At 39.7% G+C, this 18,737-nt stretch overlaps 1 protein-coding gene across 4 annotated transcripts in view; it reads right to left on the bottom strand.

The window, feature by feature from the left end:
• The window catches only part of spsb4a (splA/ryanodine receptor domain and SOCS box containing 4a), a 53,418-nt gene extending 35,178 nt beyond the window's left edge, over nt 1–18,240 (bottom strand). For 2 of the 4 annotated variants that reach the window (XR_013786424.1, XM_079452627.1), the window contains exon 1: nt 17,646–18,240. The gene's annotated coding sequence lies outside the window, so the exon portion shown is untranslated. Of the gene's footprint in view, nt 1–671; nt 1,110–5,716; nt 5,813–17,645 lie in introns of those variants that run through there. The other 2 variants (XM_079452629.1, XM_079452628.1) reach the window with 2 other exon arrangements.
• Between the last annotated feature and the right edge of the window lie 497 nt (nt 18,241–18,737).

Below are 18,737 nucleotides of genomic sequence, written 5' to 3'. Positions count from 1 at the left end.
ATGCAAATCCATAAGCCCCACACACACAAGCAGGAGTGACACAATGAAAAGCATTCAAATCCTTTCCCCGGGTTAAGAGTCGCCTTGCACCGTTGAACGTTTCCTCTGAAAACAACAAATAAGAGAAGGAAGAGAAAGACAAACCATAGCCACAGCGCGTAAAAGAGAGGACAGACTCCAACCGTCACCCCTCTCCACTAATCACCTTATCTGATCACACATGGCAGCTGAGAAAACATGAGCCGCAGGTTCAGGTGAAAATATATCCTTCTCCAAGCCGCCACACACACATTGAGTTTCTATAACCTCACTGCACCCCGCAGCTCAGAAAGTATTGAATCCATGGATATCCCAGTTTCAAAAACATCACAGGAGCCAACATGCTTCAGCATGGTTGTAACATCCAACACAAAGAGACGATATCCTTGCCAGTGTGGATCACACCTCTAATAGAGCAATTGAAAGATACAGGACAACACATGCCGAGAGAAACGAATGCAAATCAGGTAACCCATACCGCCGAAAGAAGAGAAGAACTAAAAGATCCCACAGTAGTTTCTTTGTGGAACGAAGAGGTAGTCCCACTCACAAACGCATGAAAACACACAGGACTTGAGAGTGCCACATCAAGTTCTTCTGCACACTCGTAACACAAACACAAGGGTGCTTACACGGATGCGGTCGTGAAGGTCTTCCTGTCTGTCAAACTCCTGCAGTCTGTTGTCGCTCCGGGTAAAAGGAAAAAATCAGTAGACCCGCAGGAAGAAAGGACGTGAGCAGCTACTCTCTTTGTGAGGAGCGCACGCTACTTCGTTCTCTCTTTTCTCGCCCTCTCCCTGCTGAGGAAGGAGAAAAGAGGCTTTTCCCCAGAGATGTAACCCCCCACCCCTTCCCTAAGGTTAATCCCTCCGTCCCACTCCAAGCTCTGGATCCCCGTCAAACGGCTCCTAAAGTCCTCGCACACTCCCGGCTCCGCAGCCCATGGACGGAGGGAGGAAGAGAGAGAGAGGAAGGGAGAGAGAGAAAGAGGCGAGACGGTTGTGTGAACGGCAGCGTGAGAGCCGTCTCATGATGAAAAGTGATCCGCTGAGCTCATCAAGCAGGGACACAAGGCAAACTGTGAGAGAGAAGATAGGGAGAGAAACAGGCCCTGCCCCTAACCCCACCCCCGACTCATGCATTCTCCACCCCACGGTCTTTCACACTTTAGTCTCAGCCAATCAGATGAGAGCTAATCAGAAACACACACCACGAGTCTCCAGCCTGTTACCTCCCGCTCTGTGATATTGGTTTTGAAAGATAATCTAAATCCAGCTGGAGTGCCAACTACATTGAGGATTGAACACTGTGCTGTTTGTATGACTAAACGAAATGAAATATTATGTCCGAACAAACTGAAGCAAATATTTTTTCATGTTCTGTTTGATCTTAAATTTTTCTATTCACTTCTCAACAAAAACAGCATCGAAATAATATTCTTTGAGAATAAATTGGACTTGCTGATAACATTAACCTCTTTGCACAAAGGGAATGGCAAGCAAAGGTTGTGTTAGCTTAGCTGTCGATTTACTTTAAACAATTAAACCAATTCATCAGATAACAGCAAAAATATGGCAACAAAAAGTTGCTGAACGAAGTTGTCACGGCGCTAAACTAGTGTGGTCAAGATATTATATTCCACAATGTGTCACTAAAGACTGTGTAGATTCGTTTTTTAGTTAACTTGATGTGTTTAGCAAAAAATTGTATAACACCGACTAGGGCTGCATGATTTGAGGAAAATGTCACATTGCGATTATTGAGGTACTGCGATTACAATAAACTGGGTATAATGAGTCAACTTGGATGATATCAAGGAAAATGCACATACAGATAAGTGAAAATGCTGAAATTTGTATTTCTCAACTGAGATATACAGTTCAAACTAGCAACTAGAACTAGAATTGCACAAAATTTTCAAATTAAAATAAAATGCTATAAAATTAAATAACAGTAACATCTTTGCATTACTGAATTAAATTAACTTAAAAAAATATATTATCAACAGAACAGGTAAATTAAACAATTAGAACATTAATACGATGTACACATTTTTAGGCAAATAATCCCAACATATGGACATTTAAGCAGATTGTAACATATTTGTATGAGCTCTGGATATAAGAAATTGGATATAAATGTGTGGTTCACTCTGTAAAACTTAAACCTCTATAATCTTTGTTGTTACTTTAAATGGTTGTTGCTCAATCCACTGGTTGAATCCTCTTTCTAAAACATTCTATTTAGTACTTTATTTATAACTTTAGATTTGCAAATTCTGCACAGTACCTCTCTCTGCTCAGTGTCTGATATCCTGAAACAAAAATATCGCCAAATAACAGAGGTTTTTCTGGGCAATAGTTCAGTGTCGGTCTGCTCTGCATGCATTTCTCCCATCTCCACACTGCGCAAGCCGCGTGATCAAGCACACTCGCCACCGCCACACAAGACGACAATATTTTTTTCTTGCATAGAAAATGGGCATATGTCTCTTAGAATTGATGTCTTGTCGCGTGCACGAATGCACCTGTTTCTTTAATATAATCGCAACATTTTGCCGTCATGTAATCGCATAGCCTGACATCATGATTGCGATATGATTAATCGTGCAGCACTAATACAGACTATAACAGACTAGGCTTGACAACTGCACCACAGCAACCCTAACATTTTCAGGACATGCATTTAGCCAGGCATGCTTCTCAGCCAGACTCCAGATCTTAAACAAACATCAGCTCTGTCCGTCATGCAAGCCCCGTCAAACCCAAAGTGCAACGCAACCAAATCCCTCTGAGACACCTTGAATGCACTCAGTCTTTCAGGGTGACGTGAATATCCTGACCATTTCCTCCAAGGCCACACACAAAATGAAGGGTCTGCTGCAGAAAAGTGTTTGAGATTGTTGGCCTGTGGTCATGCTCTGCCCTCTCTTCACTGAAATCTCTATCCGTCGTTTTTAGACATTCTGACTCGATCTCTAGTTAATGCCCAGTGTAAAAAATACACACGATTTAGCTTTTCCTCCTTGATATCTGCATGAAAAACTATTAATCCTGTCTAAAGAAAATGTGAGTGCTTCTTGAAAGTCACACTATGATGCTTGCAATGTTGTGCATTCACATCTAGCGTTTAGCAGATGCTTTTATCCAAAGCCTCTTGCAACATCTGAAGTACGAAGTTGATCAAATTAATCTAGAGGACAATACAATGCAGTTTTAACAGTTCGTTTTGAGAAATGCATTTGAGGATAATTCACCCTAATATGAAAAAACTGTCATAATTTACTCACCCTCTTGTCATTTTAAACCTATATGACTTTCATACCTCTGCAGAAGATAACAGAAGATATTTTGAAGAAGGTTGGTACCTGAACAACAACGGCACCCATTCACTTGCATTGGTTTTATGTCCATACAATAAAAGTGAATGGGTACGCCCGTTGTTCGGTTATCGACATTCTTGAAAATATCTTCTGTGTTCTGCAGAAGAAAGAAAGTCATACAGATTTGGAATGACAAGAGGGCGAGTAAACAATGACAGATATTATGACAGGAGTGAATATAAAAAAGTACAATAAAAGTGTATAAAACAAACTTGATTGTTTTTTGTGCATGTTTCTCTGTGTGCTGGATGTTTGCTTATTGGCCAATGGCAAAATAATCAACACCAAAATCTCTATTATAATCTAAGAACATTACATGTCAAAGTTTAACACTTAAAGCAGCAAACAGTATCCTTTGACTGTATTGCCTTGTCTGTTTGACACACAAAACTGCAGCTTGGGGCTTTTCAAATTCCCCAACCTTACATTTTAACAATAGTAGTTGTGTTGCTTATTGTTGGAAATGAACACCAAAACTCTGCTTCTCCAGTGAAACTGGCCTCAAACAGCAACCTAAAGAGTGTGACACAAGAGTGTTTTCTTTGTACATGCAGTGTCTCTTTAAAAAGCTGTTTCCCACCAAACTATTCCATTACTCATATTTATCTTTCGTTGTCTATTTCCCCTCTTTTCTTTCACCCAGCCGTGTGGCCAGCTGTGTAAATTGCCTTCTCGTTTTCTGCTTCAGGGCATTTTAACACTTTTGGGCCAGCATGTGGTAGGGGAACAGGGAGATGGGAGGGGTTTGTGTTAATCTAAAGGACAATAGGGGAGACCCCCTTCCACAAAGAGATAATGGCCCTCTGGACCAGGGGGACTCATTTCAGTGGCACGCTTATAATATAGCCTCTTTGGAGTGGGAGGGGCAGGCGCACCTCCTGGCGACACGCGTTTCACAAACAAAGCCGAGCAATTGTCCGCTTTCCTGCGCTCGAGGCTGGAAAGGTGAATGGATAGAAAAGAAGAGAGGGGAGTTTAAGAGTATGCTCATCTGGCAGTTACAAAACCGACGTGTACAGATGGCAAACACAGCGACGTATATTCAAATTCTTTGTGTATCATCATATAGATTACACTTATTCATCACACTAACAGCACACAATAATGCAAGTTTCAGGTTATGCTTACAAGTCACATGCACGCAGATGGACAGATGAGGAAGCAACTGTATTGGCCCTTCTTTGTGTATGACACAATGGCCGCTTACATCAGCGTGTGGCGGCACATGGAAAACTCTGCCACCCCCCTCCAGCCATGCTCCTGGTGCAAACAGACCAGCTGGATCCACACTGATATCATTCAAAATCGTGGTGTGTTTGCGAAATTCTTGCGTCAATGACGTATGTACCACTGGCAGCTGTTCACCCTTGTTGCCAGGCAAGCAGTGTTCTAAAAATGGAAAAAAACAATGCTTGCTTGGCCTTTCCGGTTGTTTTTAATTTCACAATTACTCACGTTTTATTATTTACGGCAATACGCAAAATGAGGACATGATAACACATGTGATCACATCAAACATGATGGCCTGATAACGCAATATTATAACACGGTGCTCTGGAATAATTGATATTGATTCGCCAATTGCTACATACAAGGCATATGATGATATTCCCAGATAACAACTGCTCAAAGCTACCAACACATGGTGTCCCGACAAATCATTTTGACAGGCATGGTTTAATGTTACACAAAAAAAGTTATATAAATATGTCCTTTAATAAAATATATGACATCATATTTACAAACGGTTCAATTAAATTGCCTCTTCCTGCCATTTGAACGTTTTTTCTTCCCTTTAAACGAAAATAAATGCGTTTTCCTCGCTGAAGGTCTGCAGTTCAATATTAAATGTTCAGACAACTGGCTGTTATTGCACAATAAACACTTTCGGTTTATTCTTGCAACAATAACCGACTGCCTGTACATTAACTTACATAAGATATGATCGTTTTAATTACTTTAAGAGATATTCAAAAAATCAATGGTGTAAATTGTAATTCTTGAATAGCTATTTTGTAAGTTGTATCCTGTAATATGCTTTATCAGTAAGGATGCAATAAAGATGCGTTTTGTTAAAAGTAGCTATTTTCTATATAAATCCACAAATTAGATTTTTCATAATTCAGTAAATAACACCGCCTAAAAAGTAATGAGAAACTACTACTCTGAGTAGTTTTTGAGAAGAGAAATTTTTACTTTTACTAAATTACTTTTTAACACCAGTATTACTTGTACTTGTTATTGAGTACATTTTCAGCAATGTATTAGTACTTGTACAAATTTCCAGTACTCTACCTTACATTGAAGCGGCTGAATCAGAAATTACAAAAGGATCCACTCGATCTTCAGCATTCTATATTTGTCAGCCACAATTTCTGCTAAACATTGTGTACTATCTGTCGATACCAGGAACCCTTTGAGAGTCATTTTGGGGAAATGATAAATGTCAGATGACTCCACAATATATACACAATCAATATGTTCTCTACAAAACATACATAATCAATACTGGTGTATATCCAAACGGGATTGCTTTTACATTAACAATGCATTTTACATAAAGCAATTTAGCCATTGTTTTAAAAACAAATCTGGAGTGTTGTTTTGTGAGGTGCATTAAGTCTTTAGACCACCAAAGCTAACATTAAGGTAAACCAGACCAGAAGGTTTGAACCGAAATAATCTTAAAGTGCCAATTCAAAGCTTTTCTTTCCAGCTGAACTGTGCCAGTTTCTGGTTTCCAGTAAAATCATACAGACAGACACAAACACAGATTCTCACGTAAGTCCACAAAAACAGAAGTGTGAGAAATAGCTAATGTAAAAAAATCTTACAGGAAACACAACAACACAACTCACAGTGTGAAGCCAGACAAAACCAAAGCCAAGAAAAACATCACACAAAATATGTCGAAAAACAGACTTCACAAAACATACGACACAGACAACAAACAAAAGACATTCCAAATAAAAGATCTCAGAACATAATCACACAGACAACCCAGAGCTGACTAAAACAAATGACATCACCACCGAGATCTAAAGGACCACCGCCTGCACAAATATTGACCTGAGAAGTTTGGTAACAAGTGCTACATTCTGTAACATCTCTCTCCTAGCTTTGACTCTATCGATGATTCTGCACTATGATCACATGCAGTACAGTATCGGCTCGTAAATTGTAAAAGGGAATGAATCAATGTCCTTAAGTGGTGGAGAAGTGCTGCAGAACTTAGACAGGGAGATGAAGGAGAAAATAGATGATAGTTCTGGCACAGGCAGCCTTTTTGTCTGCCAGAGTTCTTCCTCTTTCCTGTCATTCCCTGGCTTTCTTTCATCCGTTTCTTATATTTCAGTCTCATGTGGCCTCTATAGTCCTATACAAGCGTGTTTAAGTTCAATTTTCTCCATCTATAAAGGACATATGCAGAGTCAAGTCGGAGTGATGGTATTTAAGAGAAGAATTTTAATGCCAGTCAGGCATTTTTAATAATACTTTAATAGTGATATTTTGTCATGCTGAAGTTCTCATTCACTTTCATTACATTGCCAGTGGGAAACTCTTTGTGAATTTCCTGAGATCTGACTGAACTGGTGAGCCATATCTTGTAAAGCTTCTACTTATAACAAAGTGAAACGGAGAGTAAAATATAACACTGTCCAATTGGGTCTATTTTATTCTGACCATAATCACTTGCATCTGCTTACTGTATGAACTAAACTTCTCAAGAGGAATTGAAAGTAGCATTAGTCAGTTTATTGTATGCTAGTCTTAACTATTTCACTTCTTCCACAGTAATAATATCATGCCTAATATATTGTTGTATTTTCAACTATTTATATTTGTTCCTCTTTGCACTTCCAATGTTAGGCCTTCTAATCATTGCTACATTCATGAATATTTTAAAAAGGCTGTTATCAACTTAAAGGGACAGTTCACCCAAAAATAAAAACTCTAATAATTTACTCACCCTCAAGTTGGTTCAAATCTGTTATTTTTTCCTGATGAACACAGAAAAAAGGTATTTGGGAGAATGCTTGTAACCAAACCTTTCATGGCCACCATTGACTATCCTACTATAGTACTAGAAAAAATGACAATAGTTGTCAATAGTGCCCTAAAACCGTTTTGCTTTGCTACATTCTTTAAAGGGAACTCAGAGTATAGAGAGATGTATGGCTTAATACGGTTTGATAGCCTTACACTACTAGCATTTGTCGTTAGAGACAAAAAACAATGTAATACTCATTTTATCCTGAGGCGGCGGACATGTTCTTTTTCGATGACGTTAAATGGTTGCACACACAGGCAGCCAAACTGAAAACAGACACACTAATCAGTTCTTCAGTAAATATAAGGTACTGTAGGATACAAATATTTATATAAATAATGCTAAAATAATAAAGAAAATAAAGATGCTATTTAGTGTATTTTAATATTGTTGCTAAGAAACAATACATACATATTAATAACCAAAATCACGAATTTAATATATACACAATGTTTTTAACCATTATAAAATGCAATTTATTTTGACTATAAATCGATTTTGACTTTTTAATGTTGATTTATCAACATCTGACGGGGCCTTGTTGTTTTAAAATTGTCGCAGTCATATTTCCCAGTGTGCTACTGGTCTGGTGTTTTTCTGTAATACACCACAAAAGATCTTTGAGTTTACAGTGTTTCCGCAATGATCTTACATTTGAGGGCATGTCTTCTCTTATCTAAGCGTTGCTGTGTGTCATAATTTTCTGAATTGAAGCTCTTATCACAACAGCAGGGGCCTACAGAGGCAATAAAGTCTTTCTGTTTGTGGGGTCAGGGGAGGGGTAAGAGGTCAGGGTTTAATCAGCTTAATGGCCGCTCGTTCATCCCTTTTCCCCTGATGACCCCCAGCCCCTGTGACCCCCATGGCAGCTGTTGATCTGTGTGTGACCCTAAAACCACCCACTTTTCCTATAACCACCTATCCTGCCTCTAAAACCTAATGCAAAATGTAAGGATAATGCTCACAAAGCCCCGCGGGCACTCATGTGGAATAGATGAGATTGGCATACAGTGGAAATAAGGCAACCTCTCAAACTTTCGCCATCTTTGAGACCTTGCAAAATGGCTATTTCAACAGCTGAGCGAAAAATAGCAATACATTTTGATAAAATCTCAACCCGATGACACTGCAAATCAAAATAATTTAATCCAAAGAAAAAACCTGTGATGAAAATTCTTGTAGAACATCATGCCATGTTTTATTCCATATAATGAAAGTGAACACTATTGTACTTCTCATATGAAAGCAAAAGGAAAAACTAGAGCAGATGCCAAGATATTTTAGTCCATAGCCACTAGAATTACTGTCTGTTCCTCACTTAAAGTGAACAAATTACAAGTAAAGATTTAAAATACAGCAGTCAGACTGTACTTTTTTGCTGTTTTGTATAAATGCAGCCCCAGTGCCCATTCATTTTCATTATATAGAAAATAGATGTCCTTTTCTTTAAAAATTCACATTGTGTTCAGAGAAAAATACTTGAAACACCATTGGTTAAAACAAGTTACAGATGTTAAATGGCCAATAAAACAAAAATAGGTATATTTCATTTTGACATATATTTCAATCTCTTCAAGAACAAGAGAAACGAATATACCTTCTGTTTTAGCATTGTTCAAAGCTTATCAGACCGCTAAACATACCCTAGATACTATGTGTTTGTGTTATCCACCCTCCTTTCTTCAAGTATTATCACAACAAAAGCCCTCTTCTAATTAAGCCGAATAGCCACCATGTGTTAAGGGTGCCCCCCCTGTAATTCAACCCCGGGCCCTGACATACAGTACAGAGAGCAGCGGATGGCATGGTTGATTTGCTCATTCCATCTTCTCCTGCCTCTCTCTCACTCTCTTTCACTGAAATATTCAGAGACACAGAGGCTCCTGTTACCTGGCCAGCCAGCAGGCGAGGGCCTGTAGATCTACTTTCCACCCAGAGCAACAAGTATGGAGAGTTCTCACATTTGTCTATGCATATAGCTTATAAATTTAAATTTGTTGGGTTGAATGTCTAAATTTGACCCAACCAATGGTTGGTTCAATGGTCGGGTTTGTCCCTTTTTCACCCAACCATGGGTTGAGAATAACCTGTTTTTTTAAGAGTCACGGCCCTTTGCATTATTTATCGGACTGGTACAGGTCAGTATAATAAACAAATCTGTCCTGCTTATACTAAAAGCGGATGTTTTGAGGGACATGTGTCCTCGGTTGAATTATTTTCAGAAGACAGCCATCTGGGTCTCATAAGACTTATCATAGGGGTCGTAGTGACCAGTCTTACCCACCACAGGTCTCCAAACTTAGTTTTCTCCCAGCTGATCATCAAATCAGAATAACCAAACCACTTCTATAAAAATGTGCATAGAAATATATCAATTTATCTCTAAAGTCAGATATATGCAAAGTCTTCAAATCCTGTTAATGATTATTTTCCCATCATCTGGAAACATGGACAGCCATCTGTGGGTTCTTCATGCTAATCAAAAAGATCCTGATGAATGAAAAGGCCAAAATTGTGAGGACAAACTACTGAGTGGGCAAACATAAGGCTATGCATTGAATATGAATCGACAGGGCACAATGAAGCATGAAAGGATTGATATAGACTGAGCACATCACTGTTAACCTTTACACTCAACAATCAATGTTTCTTTCACACCTCAAGACTTACTGGCTGAATGCATTTCAATCTGGGAAAGAATGAGATGGAGAAAGAGCTGGACGTGATTGTCAAGACCACATGCATGAGCGGTACGGTTGGACAGTCTGCTGAGTTTGACCCAGACACATCTTCCATCATGGTCAAAGGAATGCGAATGTAAACAAACAATCACAGGCCAGAGGGGGCAGAGGTCACATGTTTTTTTCTCTTGGTCAGGTCTAAAAGTAAAGGGAAAACATTAAAATGCTAAATGTATAAACTAGGCCTGTCAATTGAATAACAAAGTTATTTGCAATTAGTTTATTTTATTTGAAGTTAGCATAACGCATGCATTGTAAAGGTATGAGTTGCAAAAATGAACACTTACCGTCATGCTGTTTCAAACTGATAAGGTGTGAAAAAAGACGTATAGCAGGTTGATGTGGCCTTTTTCTGTAATAATAGCGAAGTGACGGCTGAAGGTCCCTACTATTTTGTCTCCCTTAGATGCTCAGCATAAAAAAGTAGTACATGTGAAAACAACATGAAAGTGAATAAATGAGGAATAAATAATCCATCACTTCGATCAAAATGTAATTTATTTTCATCATCAAACGGAAAATAAACATGCTATCCATCTAAGATTTGTTTCTGTAAATATTATTATTACCAGGAATATGTGCACAGATAAAAATGAAATATAATCACTTTCCAAACATTACGCTGACAAAAAACTGTGAAGGAAGTAGGATCTTGTTTCCATACTGACCCTGACATCTCAGCACATGAAATTTCTATGTTTCCATGACAACTGTGAAAGGATGGCATGGAAAGAACGAAGCACCATACACTGCAAGAATGGCTCCCATGATATCAGGGGGGGGGTGTTGAGAGCAAGACACGGAGGAAGAGAGACAAGTATGATAAGAAGTACGAGAAAAGTAGAACAAATAAAAAGCAAGGCAGAATGTGAGGACTACAGACGTCTCATGTCGCCCCACATTGGCTGCCCTCCCTGCCAACCAGACCCATCAATTCGCTTCAAAATTTCCCATGGGGCCTTGCAGCAGCGCTTTGCACTTTCCAGCCTTCTTGATGTACAAGTGCTAGGGGGTTTAGGTGTCGTCGACTCAACCTGAATTTACCAAAGACAAGTCCTGTGTAAACTGGGGCGCATGGTACGGTCAGTGACATGGGTCAGACTGATGACTCCCCAGATAATAACACTGTGATAAAAATACTTTTTGTGACAGATTGATAGCTGTGTTTCTAACCTCAAGTCTCTCTATTCGAAGCATTTCGTGTTTTGCTGTGCATATTGTGATTTAGGTGTATATGATATGATACAATATATGATACAGTAAAGCAAAATTGCAACTGTACAGGCGTTTCAGGAAAAATGCATGTGAATCATTTCAATCTTGATTTCAATAACAGTAAATGCTTATGAAAGAAAAGACTGTGAGGTCTTGATTCTCTCAGTATCTCATATTCTCACCATATCTCTATATCAGCCTCCTCTCACTTCCTTTACCTTCTTAATCGTCACACAGACTGCTATTTTCTCTCACTCTTTCTCTCTCTCACTCTCTCTTTTTTCCTCTCTCCCTCCCTGAAGCACAGTAGCGTGTTGCTAAAGGTGACCCAGCCTGAAATCAATAGGTGACGCCTGAATTAGTCAGAGACATATGAGGTGGAGTGTAAGCCGAGATTTAGTAAAGCCATCGGCACAAACAAATGCTGTGATCATTCTCTCATACTCATCGCTGGATGATGTCATCAGAAAGTTTATGGTTTGGAGTTAAAACTGTCCGTACAAAACAGATGCGTGTCTAGCGCAGTCAGAAAAATGTATTTTCCCTCTGGATATGATTTGACAGATGCTCACAAATAGTGAAATTCCAAACTGACAGACTTGTGGGAGGGTTATGTTGACGGTAGAGAATTGATAATATTTTAAACCTGGTATGCATGGAAGTTTATGAGATGTCCTTAGTAATAGTGAAACAAATCTATTTCGCCCTGTGCCTTGACATCTAATGAATAAGCTTCATTCTATTATATTATTTAACCATATTATTTATGTTACGAAAATAGCTTATCTAAATTGGCAACAGCTCATTTATCAACACAAATTATCAGCTGCTATGTGCAGGAGTCTTCGAAGAAACAAAGCGCGTTGTTGTTGTGCTTTGTTAGGTGAACTGGGCTGAGAGCATAGTGAATGATTAATGCCCCTCCTCTTAGCTGCTTCCTGTACAAGTGACCCAAATGCAACAGACACGTTGTAATAAACACTTCGCAGCACATACAAACAAATCCACGCACAAAATATCAGAGAGGTCATTAACAAACATATCGCACATACATCCACAAACCTGCATGTGCCTGCCATTAGTAAAGCACATTCATTTGCGACCTTGCAGAAACTGAAAGCTTTGTTTTCTTTATTTAACACAATGCATAGCTTTCCACACAGACAAATGACACAGGTTGACACACACACAATCTGCACAAACACAACTCATTAACCAGCTATCACACAAACATCTTAAATTAGCCATTATGCCGCCTTGACACTGACTCAACACACATTCAATCAACTTAAACAATGCCTGTCTGGGCACCGAAAGTAAAACCTTCATTAGGAAACTGTCATCTAAATGTAAATAAGACCACATCTGCCAGAGTTGGGAAGAATATTCCCCTGGAGTACATAACAGATGAGCAAACCAACATTAAAAAGGTCACATCATAAAAACATTTCTGTGATCTATACTTCTATTGGATGGGACAGCAAAACAATCTCAACAAACCCCCAAACCCACAACCTGTGAGTAAGCACAGTCATTGTTCGTTGTGTTCGTTGTGTTTGTGCAGATTGTGTGTGGTCCCTCTACATAGAAACTAGTCCCTGGGGTCAAGGAAGCTCACCGTCTTGTGCAACAAGCGATTTCGCCATGTTGCTTCTACAGTATCTCTAAACGGACAAACTGCTCTACAGAGCGCGGTTTGTAAATACGTCATCCTCTTCTCAAAGTGGGCAAAAACATGAGGACATATTAGTCCTGTGTCAGCCGCCGTAGTGCTTCGATAAGGGAGGGGTGGAGTGAGCCATTGGTTGCAATCCACAACCTTACCACTAGATGCCGCTAAATTTCATACACTAAAGCCCACTGCAATGCCTTGGAACGCACAATATTCTTTGATGTGCTGACGTAATTTCAACTGAAAAATGCAAAGTGCAAGATATATCGAGTGACCCTGCCCTCTTTAAAATAATCAATTGCGTTTCGTTTACTGCACAAATTCAGCCTGGAAAAGCTGCATTTAACAGCATAATAGCCAAGTGTTGTAAAAGTCTATTGAAAAGAATGGGAAGATCAAAAAGTGATGTGTCATTTTAAGCTTGTTATTTATGTTGGTGAGTGACACTGACGTTTGTGTTCTCCTTTACTCATCAAGGCTGCGATGTCCGATCTCTTTCATTGAGCTAGTGTTGTCAAAAGTCCGGTTTAGGGTCCAAGTCAAAAGTCCGGTTTAGGGTCCAAGTCGGACATCGCATCAACGCTGCAATGTCTGATCTCTTCCATAGAGCTAGTGTTGTCAAAAGTCCGGTTTAGGGTCCAAGTCGGACATCGCATCAACGCTGCAATGTCTGATCTCTTCCATAGAGCTAGTGTTGTCAAAAGTCCGGTTTAGGGTCCAAGGACAGCATTTTATTTTTGGGTGAACTAGCCCTTTTATTGCTATAATCGGGTCTCTGGTGCATCTACCAACGTGAAAAATGACCACCCGGTAACTGTTTATGTGAGCCTATCTCTACAAGCCTGTGGGAGAACGAGCCGATCAGATTTCACTCAAGCAATGTGTATGGCTTGGAAAACACGCGACGGGATTGTCCTGTGTAACGTTACTTTCACTTAGAGAGGCTTGAGTACCTTCACTTATAGGAAGCAGTGTGTATGATTTGTAAATACGCGAACGGTTTGTCATGTGTACTTTTGCCTTTGTTAGGAGTCTGTTCGCTTATAGAAACCAAGGTGCTTGGTGTTTGTCTTTTTGTTGGAAGTACAGGCTCAAAGCCCTGGCTGCGCTTTCTGCTGAAAAGTGGGTGGAGACTTAGCAGCTAATTTGCACTTAGAGACACACACCAAAACAGCGTGTTTCTCCTCACATGCCAAAATGTTTGCAGGGGTTCCCAAAGTAGGGGTCGCAAGGCCGCGAGGGCGGGGTCACAAGATTGACTTCCAGAAATAATGTTTTTATTATAAGGAATAACGTATTATATCAATAAGTGTAACAAAACAAAAACATTAGTAAAGTTAAAAATGAAACCATGCAAAAGCCATCAGCCTTTGGAATTTCCACACCCTCGATCGTGACCCCTGGGTTGATTACGCCACGTTAGCAACCACATTAGGTTAGGTGCAGCAAGTCAATTTATAGCACCATGTTAAACATTCCCATACGTGCACGCACATTATTTTTCAGGCTCTAAATTAAGATTTTTTTTCAAAATTAAACGTGGTTCATATCGACCGAAGACAATGCAGGGAGGCCAGTAGAGGAGGGGGGAGAAGTGCTGCAGTCAGAAAGGCTATCGTCCTCAGGTAGGCTGCGAAAAGAGGCCGGCGCTTGCATAAAGAGGACATCCATCAGAACTCATATCAGTTTGATGAAATTTGACAATCTATAGTAATAGTGATCAAGTAAAATAACGAGTAAATAACTATTAAGTCATTTTATGTTAGACTTTGCTCCTTGTGTTATTATGCACGGGTTTGGATAGACCTAATAAGTGCATCTGCAAAGTTGCGTGCAATGTCTGTATACTTTACCCACCTCAGTGGGGGTCTCGAGTCCCTAGCACTGTAATTTTGGGGGTCGGGGGCTAAAAAGTTTGGGAAGCCCTAATCTAGAGCATGGTATAATAATAGATTTGTGGTGTATTTTGTGCTAAAACTGACACATTCTGTGGACACCTAAGATTAATATTACATTTACAAAAAACAAATCTCTCCATTAATGATACTGGAGAGATACTAAAAGTATATGGAAATATATCAATTGAAGGACCACACAACATTCAAAGCTGAACGCAGAAAATACAGATGAGCAATTATATTTATTCGTGGGCCAAGTCTACCTCTCTAAGACCCCCTGTCTGTTCTGTGACAGGCCTTTTTTGAGCGTCAGAGCCACAATGTATACTAGCATTGGACTCCCAGGGGGCGAGGTTGCAGAGTACTGAATGCTGTTGTTTGTGTGGCTGGATGGATGGGTTTGGAGTGTAAATGTGTTTGGTGGTGTGGACTCGCTGAGCTGGCGTCCCCCACTGTGCCTGACAGCGGTAGCTCAAACTCTGACTGCCCGATGAGCAAGAACAGAGAACTAAAAAACATACAGAGCTAAATGTAGACTGTAAATGTAGAGCGAGGCAAGCCAGTCAAAAATATGCAACCACTTTTGGCTGGAAAGAATTAGGGGGGTTACAATGACATTTATCCACCGGGTGGACGTTTTTATCCAAGGTGACATTACAGTGCATTTAAGGTAAACGTTTCAATTGCGTTCCTGTAAACTGAAGACAGGACTTTGGCATTGGTAACACAATGCTTTAGCAGTTCTTGTTGGCTATTCCTACCCTAGATTATTTTTATCTTCTTTATCTATTAAATTGATCTTGGAAACATTATAACCAAGAGCAATGCTTTACAGTCCCAGTAAAGTATGTCAAACGGTGCTGCACTCAGAAGTGGCCTGTGATGGGCAATCGTGGCATGGTAATTGCATTCAACACTAATTTTGTGGGTGCAGTCACACAATTATACAATTTGCATAATTCCTTTAACTAAATCGAGCGATAAAACAATACGGACGGTGTGTGTAAATGGCACAAGCACCTCATTGTTTTCCAAGACGCTGCGCTACATTAAGCAAAACATAAGCACCTATGTAAAACACACGACAATGCCATAACATACAATCTAAGAAGCTTTTAACAGGCTAGCAATGGGCTTTGTTTTCAACACAAAGCCATCCTCTCACCCATCCTGTTCTGCCGTTACGCCTTAGACATATTTAGCACCACCGGAAGGAAAGAAGAGCCGGCCGTATCATTTTCCATCCAGTGTGTAATTCAGAGCCCCTTTTATGTGTTGTGCTTTGCCTGAGAGAGAAGGAGAAAGAGTCAGAGACTCACGTACATTGAGAGCCCATCTGTCAGTCTCTTTTCTGAATATGTCCATGTAATTCTATTTTATTACTCCCAAAAGGAAAAAGGATGAAAGGGAAGGATAGAGCGAGTGTGAGGGAAAATAGATTAAAAGGAGCAGCACACGTGTGAAACCTTTGAAAGAAATAAAAGCATGAGTTAAGAAATACTTTGATAACCGAGAATACGTCAAAAGGGAGATAGCGAGAAAGAATGGAGCCATTATTATGATGATGCACAGATCAATTTCAAGGCAGAATTATCCCTAACAAAAATCTGATACATTGAACCCTGCTGCTCAGGTGGGCACTGCAAGTGTTAGTCCGGCTCACAATTTTTTATCCTACTCTCCTCACGATATTTATCTATAAAAGAAATAAAAGTGGCAATAGTCCAAGAAACTATTTGTAAGAAATCAAACGAAAGATAGATATCGAAAAACACATCTGCCCCATGAACTCTGGTAGTGACCGTTCTGTGTGATCAGGCAGACGATAAATGGCCGTTGTCACAACGGTGCAGCTTTCCCCCACCCCTTATGACAGGGCATCAGTCAGCCTCCCACAGACCGACATCAAATTATCCAAATTAAAACAGGTTTACCATGGCACCTGGCCCCATCCCTATGGACCCTGAACAGCTGAGCTCAGGACACACCTCCAAAAAATCACCGTGCCCCCTGGCTGCAGTATGGATTAAACCACACTGCTGGCCTACATTTATCAATGGGGTTAAATTTTTTTACATTTTATGTATTTGGCAGCGCTTTTATCCAAAGTGACTTACATTGCATTATCCTATACATTTATACATACTGTAGGTATGTGCAATCCCCTGGGATCCAAACCACAACCAACGTAATGCTTTTAGCACTGAGCTACAGGAAATGCGGTTACAGGTCAAGGTCATTCAACGCATACGGCTGTGTTTTTCATTGCGATCTGATTCGATGTATAAAACCATGCGTTGCATTTTGAAATGAAACTAGCAGCCCTGCCCAAGCCATCTAACTGACGTCATCTGAGACGGATAGCAACTATAAGGCAGAAGTGCATTTTCAGATTTTGATTAAAGATTATAAAGACACATTAAAAAAAAGTGAATGGCCAATACTGATAAGCCATTTATAACAAACACTGCAATATTTCATGATATAACAGGAATTGTATTTTTTTATTTCACCACTACTTTAAATGTCCTTTTGCGTTTGATAATGCATTAAGACGGAGTAGTTGCATTTACCAAAGTCATCTTAAAGAGACGTTAAAGATATTAAAATGCCACACACATCTACATTAGCCAGATGGTTTTCTTACCTTTCCCTCAAGCTGTCTCACACCATTGTCTCTTGCATTAAATACGACTTTTACAAAGATAAACAATGGACCCGGGGAAGCCCCTTCAGTCTCCACTCTCAGCCTCAGTGAAATCCCACCAGCAGCTCAGTCTCCTGCGGCGAAATACATTTGCATTTTGATAAGGACTCGATGATCATCCACACGACAGCACTGAGAGAATGATGAAACTGGACGGGAGAAGTATCTTTTGAAAATGTCTTTAAACCTCCGAAGAGGGAAACTGTTATATATGCACCGTGATAAGAAACACGAGTGGGAACTGGATCGATGAAGTGAACTTTTGGCTTGCTTAAACACACCGCGAGGACGAAAATAGACAGTATTATCATCGATGTGTCCGTGAGAAATCACGAGCATGAGCAAAAAGCCTTAACCGTTAGAGATAAGGTCAATTTAACAATGAATATGGTTCGTACAGTTATTAAACTGAATATTAAAAGTTCTACCCGTCGACACAGTCCACATAAATAACTGAGAAACGATACGTTTCTGTTTTAGTCAGCTGTAGTTCCAGCGGTTTGTCTCTCTAACGCCATCTCTGTTTGAAACGTACAACTGCAGGTTGCATGCCTACCTATCTTTAACCTCAATCTGAAATGTTCCGTAAATATGTAAATTCGTTTTAATTATTAATACATTCACCGTTGTGAATCAAGATATTTTACGTACTTGCTCGATAACTGACTTAAAAATATATATTTTTTAAAACTTGCGGTTTTATTTCTGTTGCGATCTCTGATTGGTCGTGTAGGCCTGAGACGACACGCCCACAGACTGCCCATATCACCTCTAGTCGGTATTCTGTTGTTTTCTGTTCTGTTTTTTTCCATTCAAATAAATAGATCTAGAAGGAATAACATCATTTCTAACTATAAAATGAAAGTGAACTCGTGAACACGTGAACTTTCAGTTTCAGCAACTCAAAGAGAGACATTCACACACAGTTATTATTTCAAGGTGTTCTGCTCCTGCTAGGTTTACACAGCTGCTTTTTATTCTGTTGTGGCAACTGTATCTGATGTAGGTTTTTGCTTGCAACATGTTGAAGTC

Source organism: Barbatula barbatula (genome assembly GCF_947034865.1).
Source record: "Barbatula barbatula genome assembly, chromosome: 3".
Taxonomy (NCBI): domain Eukaryota; kingdom Metazoa; phylum Chordata; class Actinopteri; order Cypriniformes; family Nemacheilidae; genus Barbatula; species Barbatula barbatula.
Note: the sequence above shows the minus strand (reverse complement) of the source record. Positions and strands in the feature narration are given on the sequence as shown.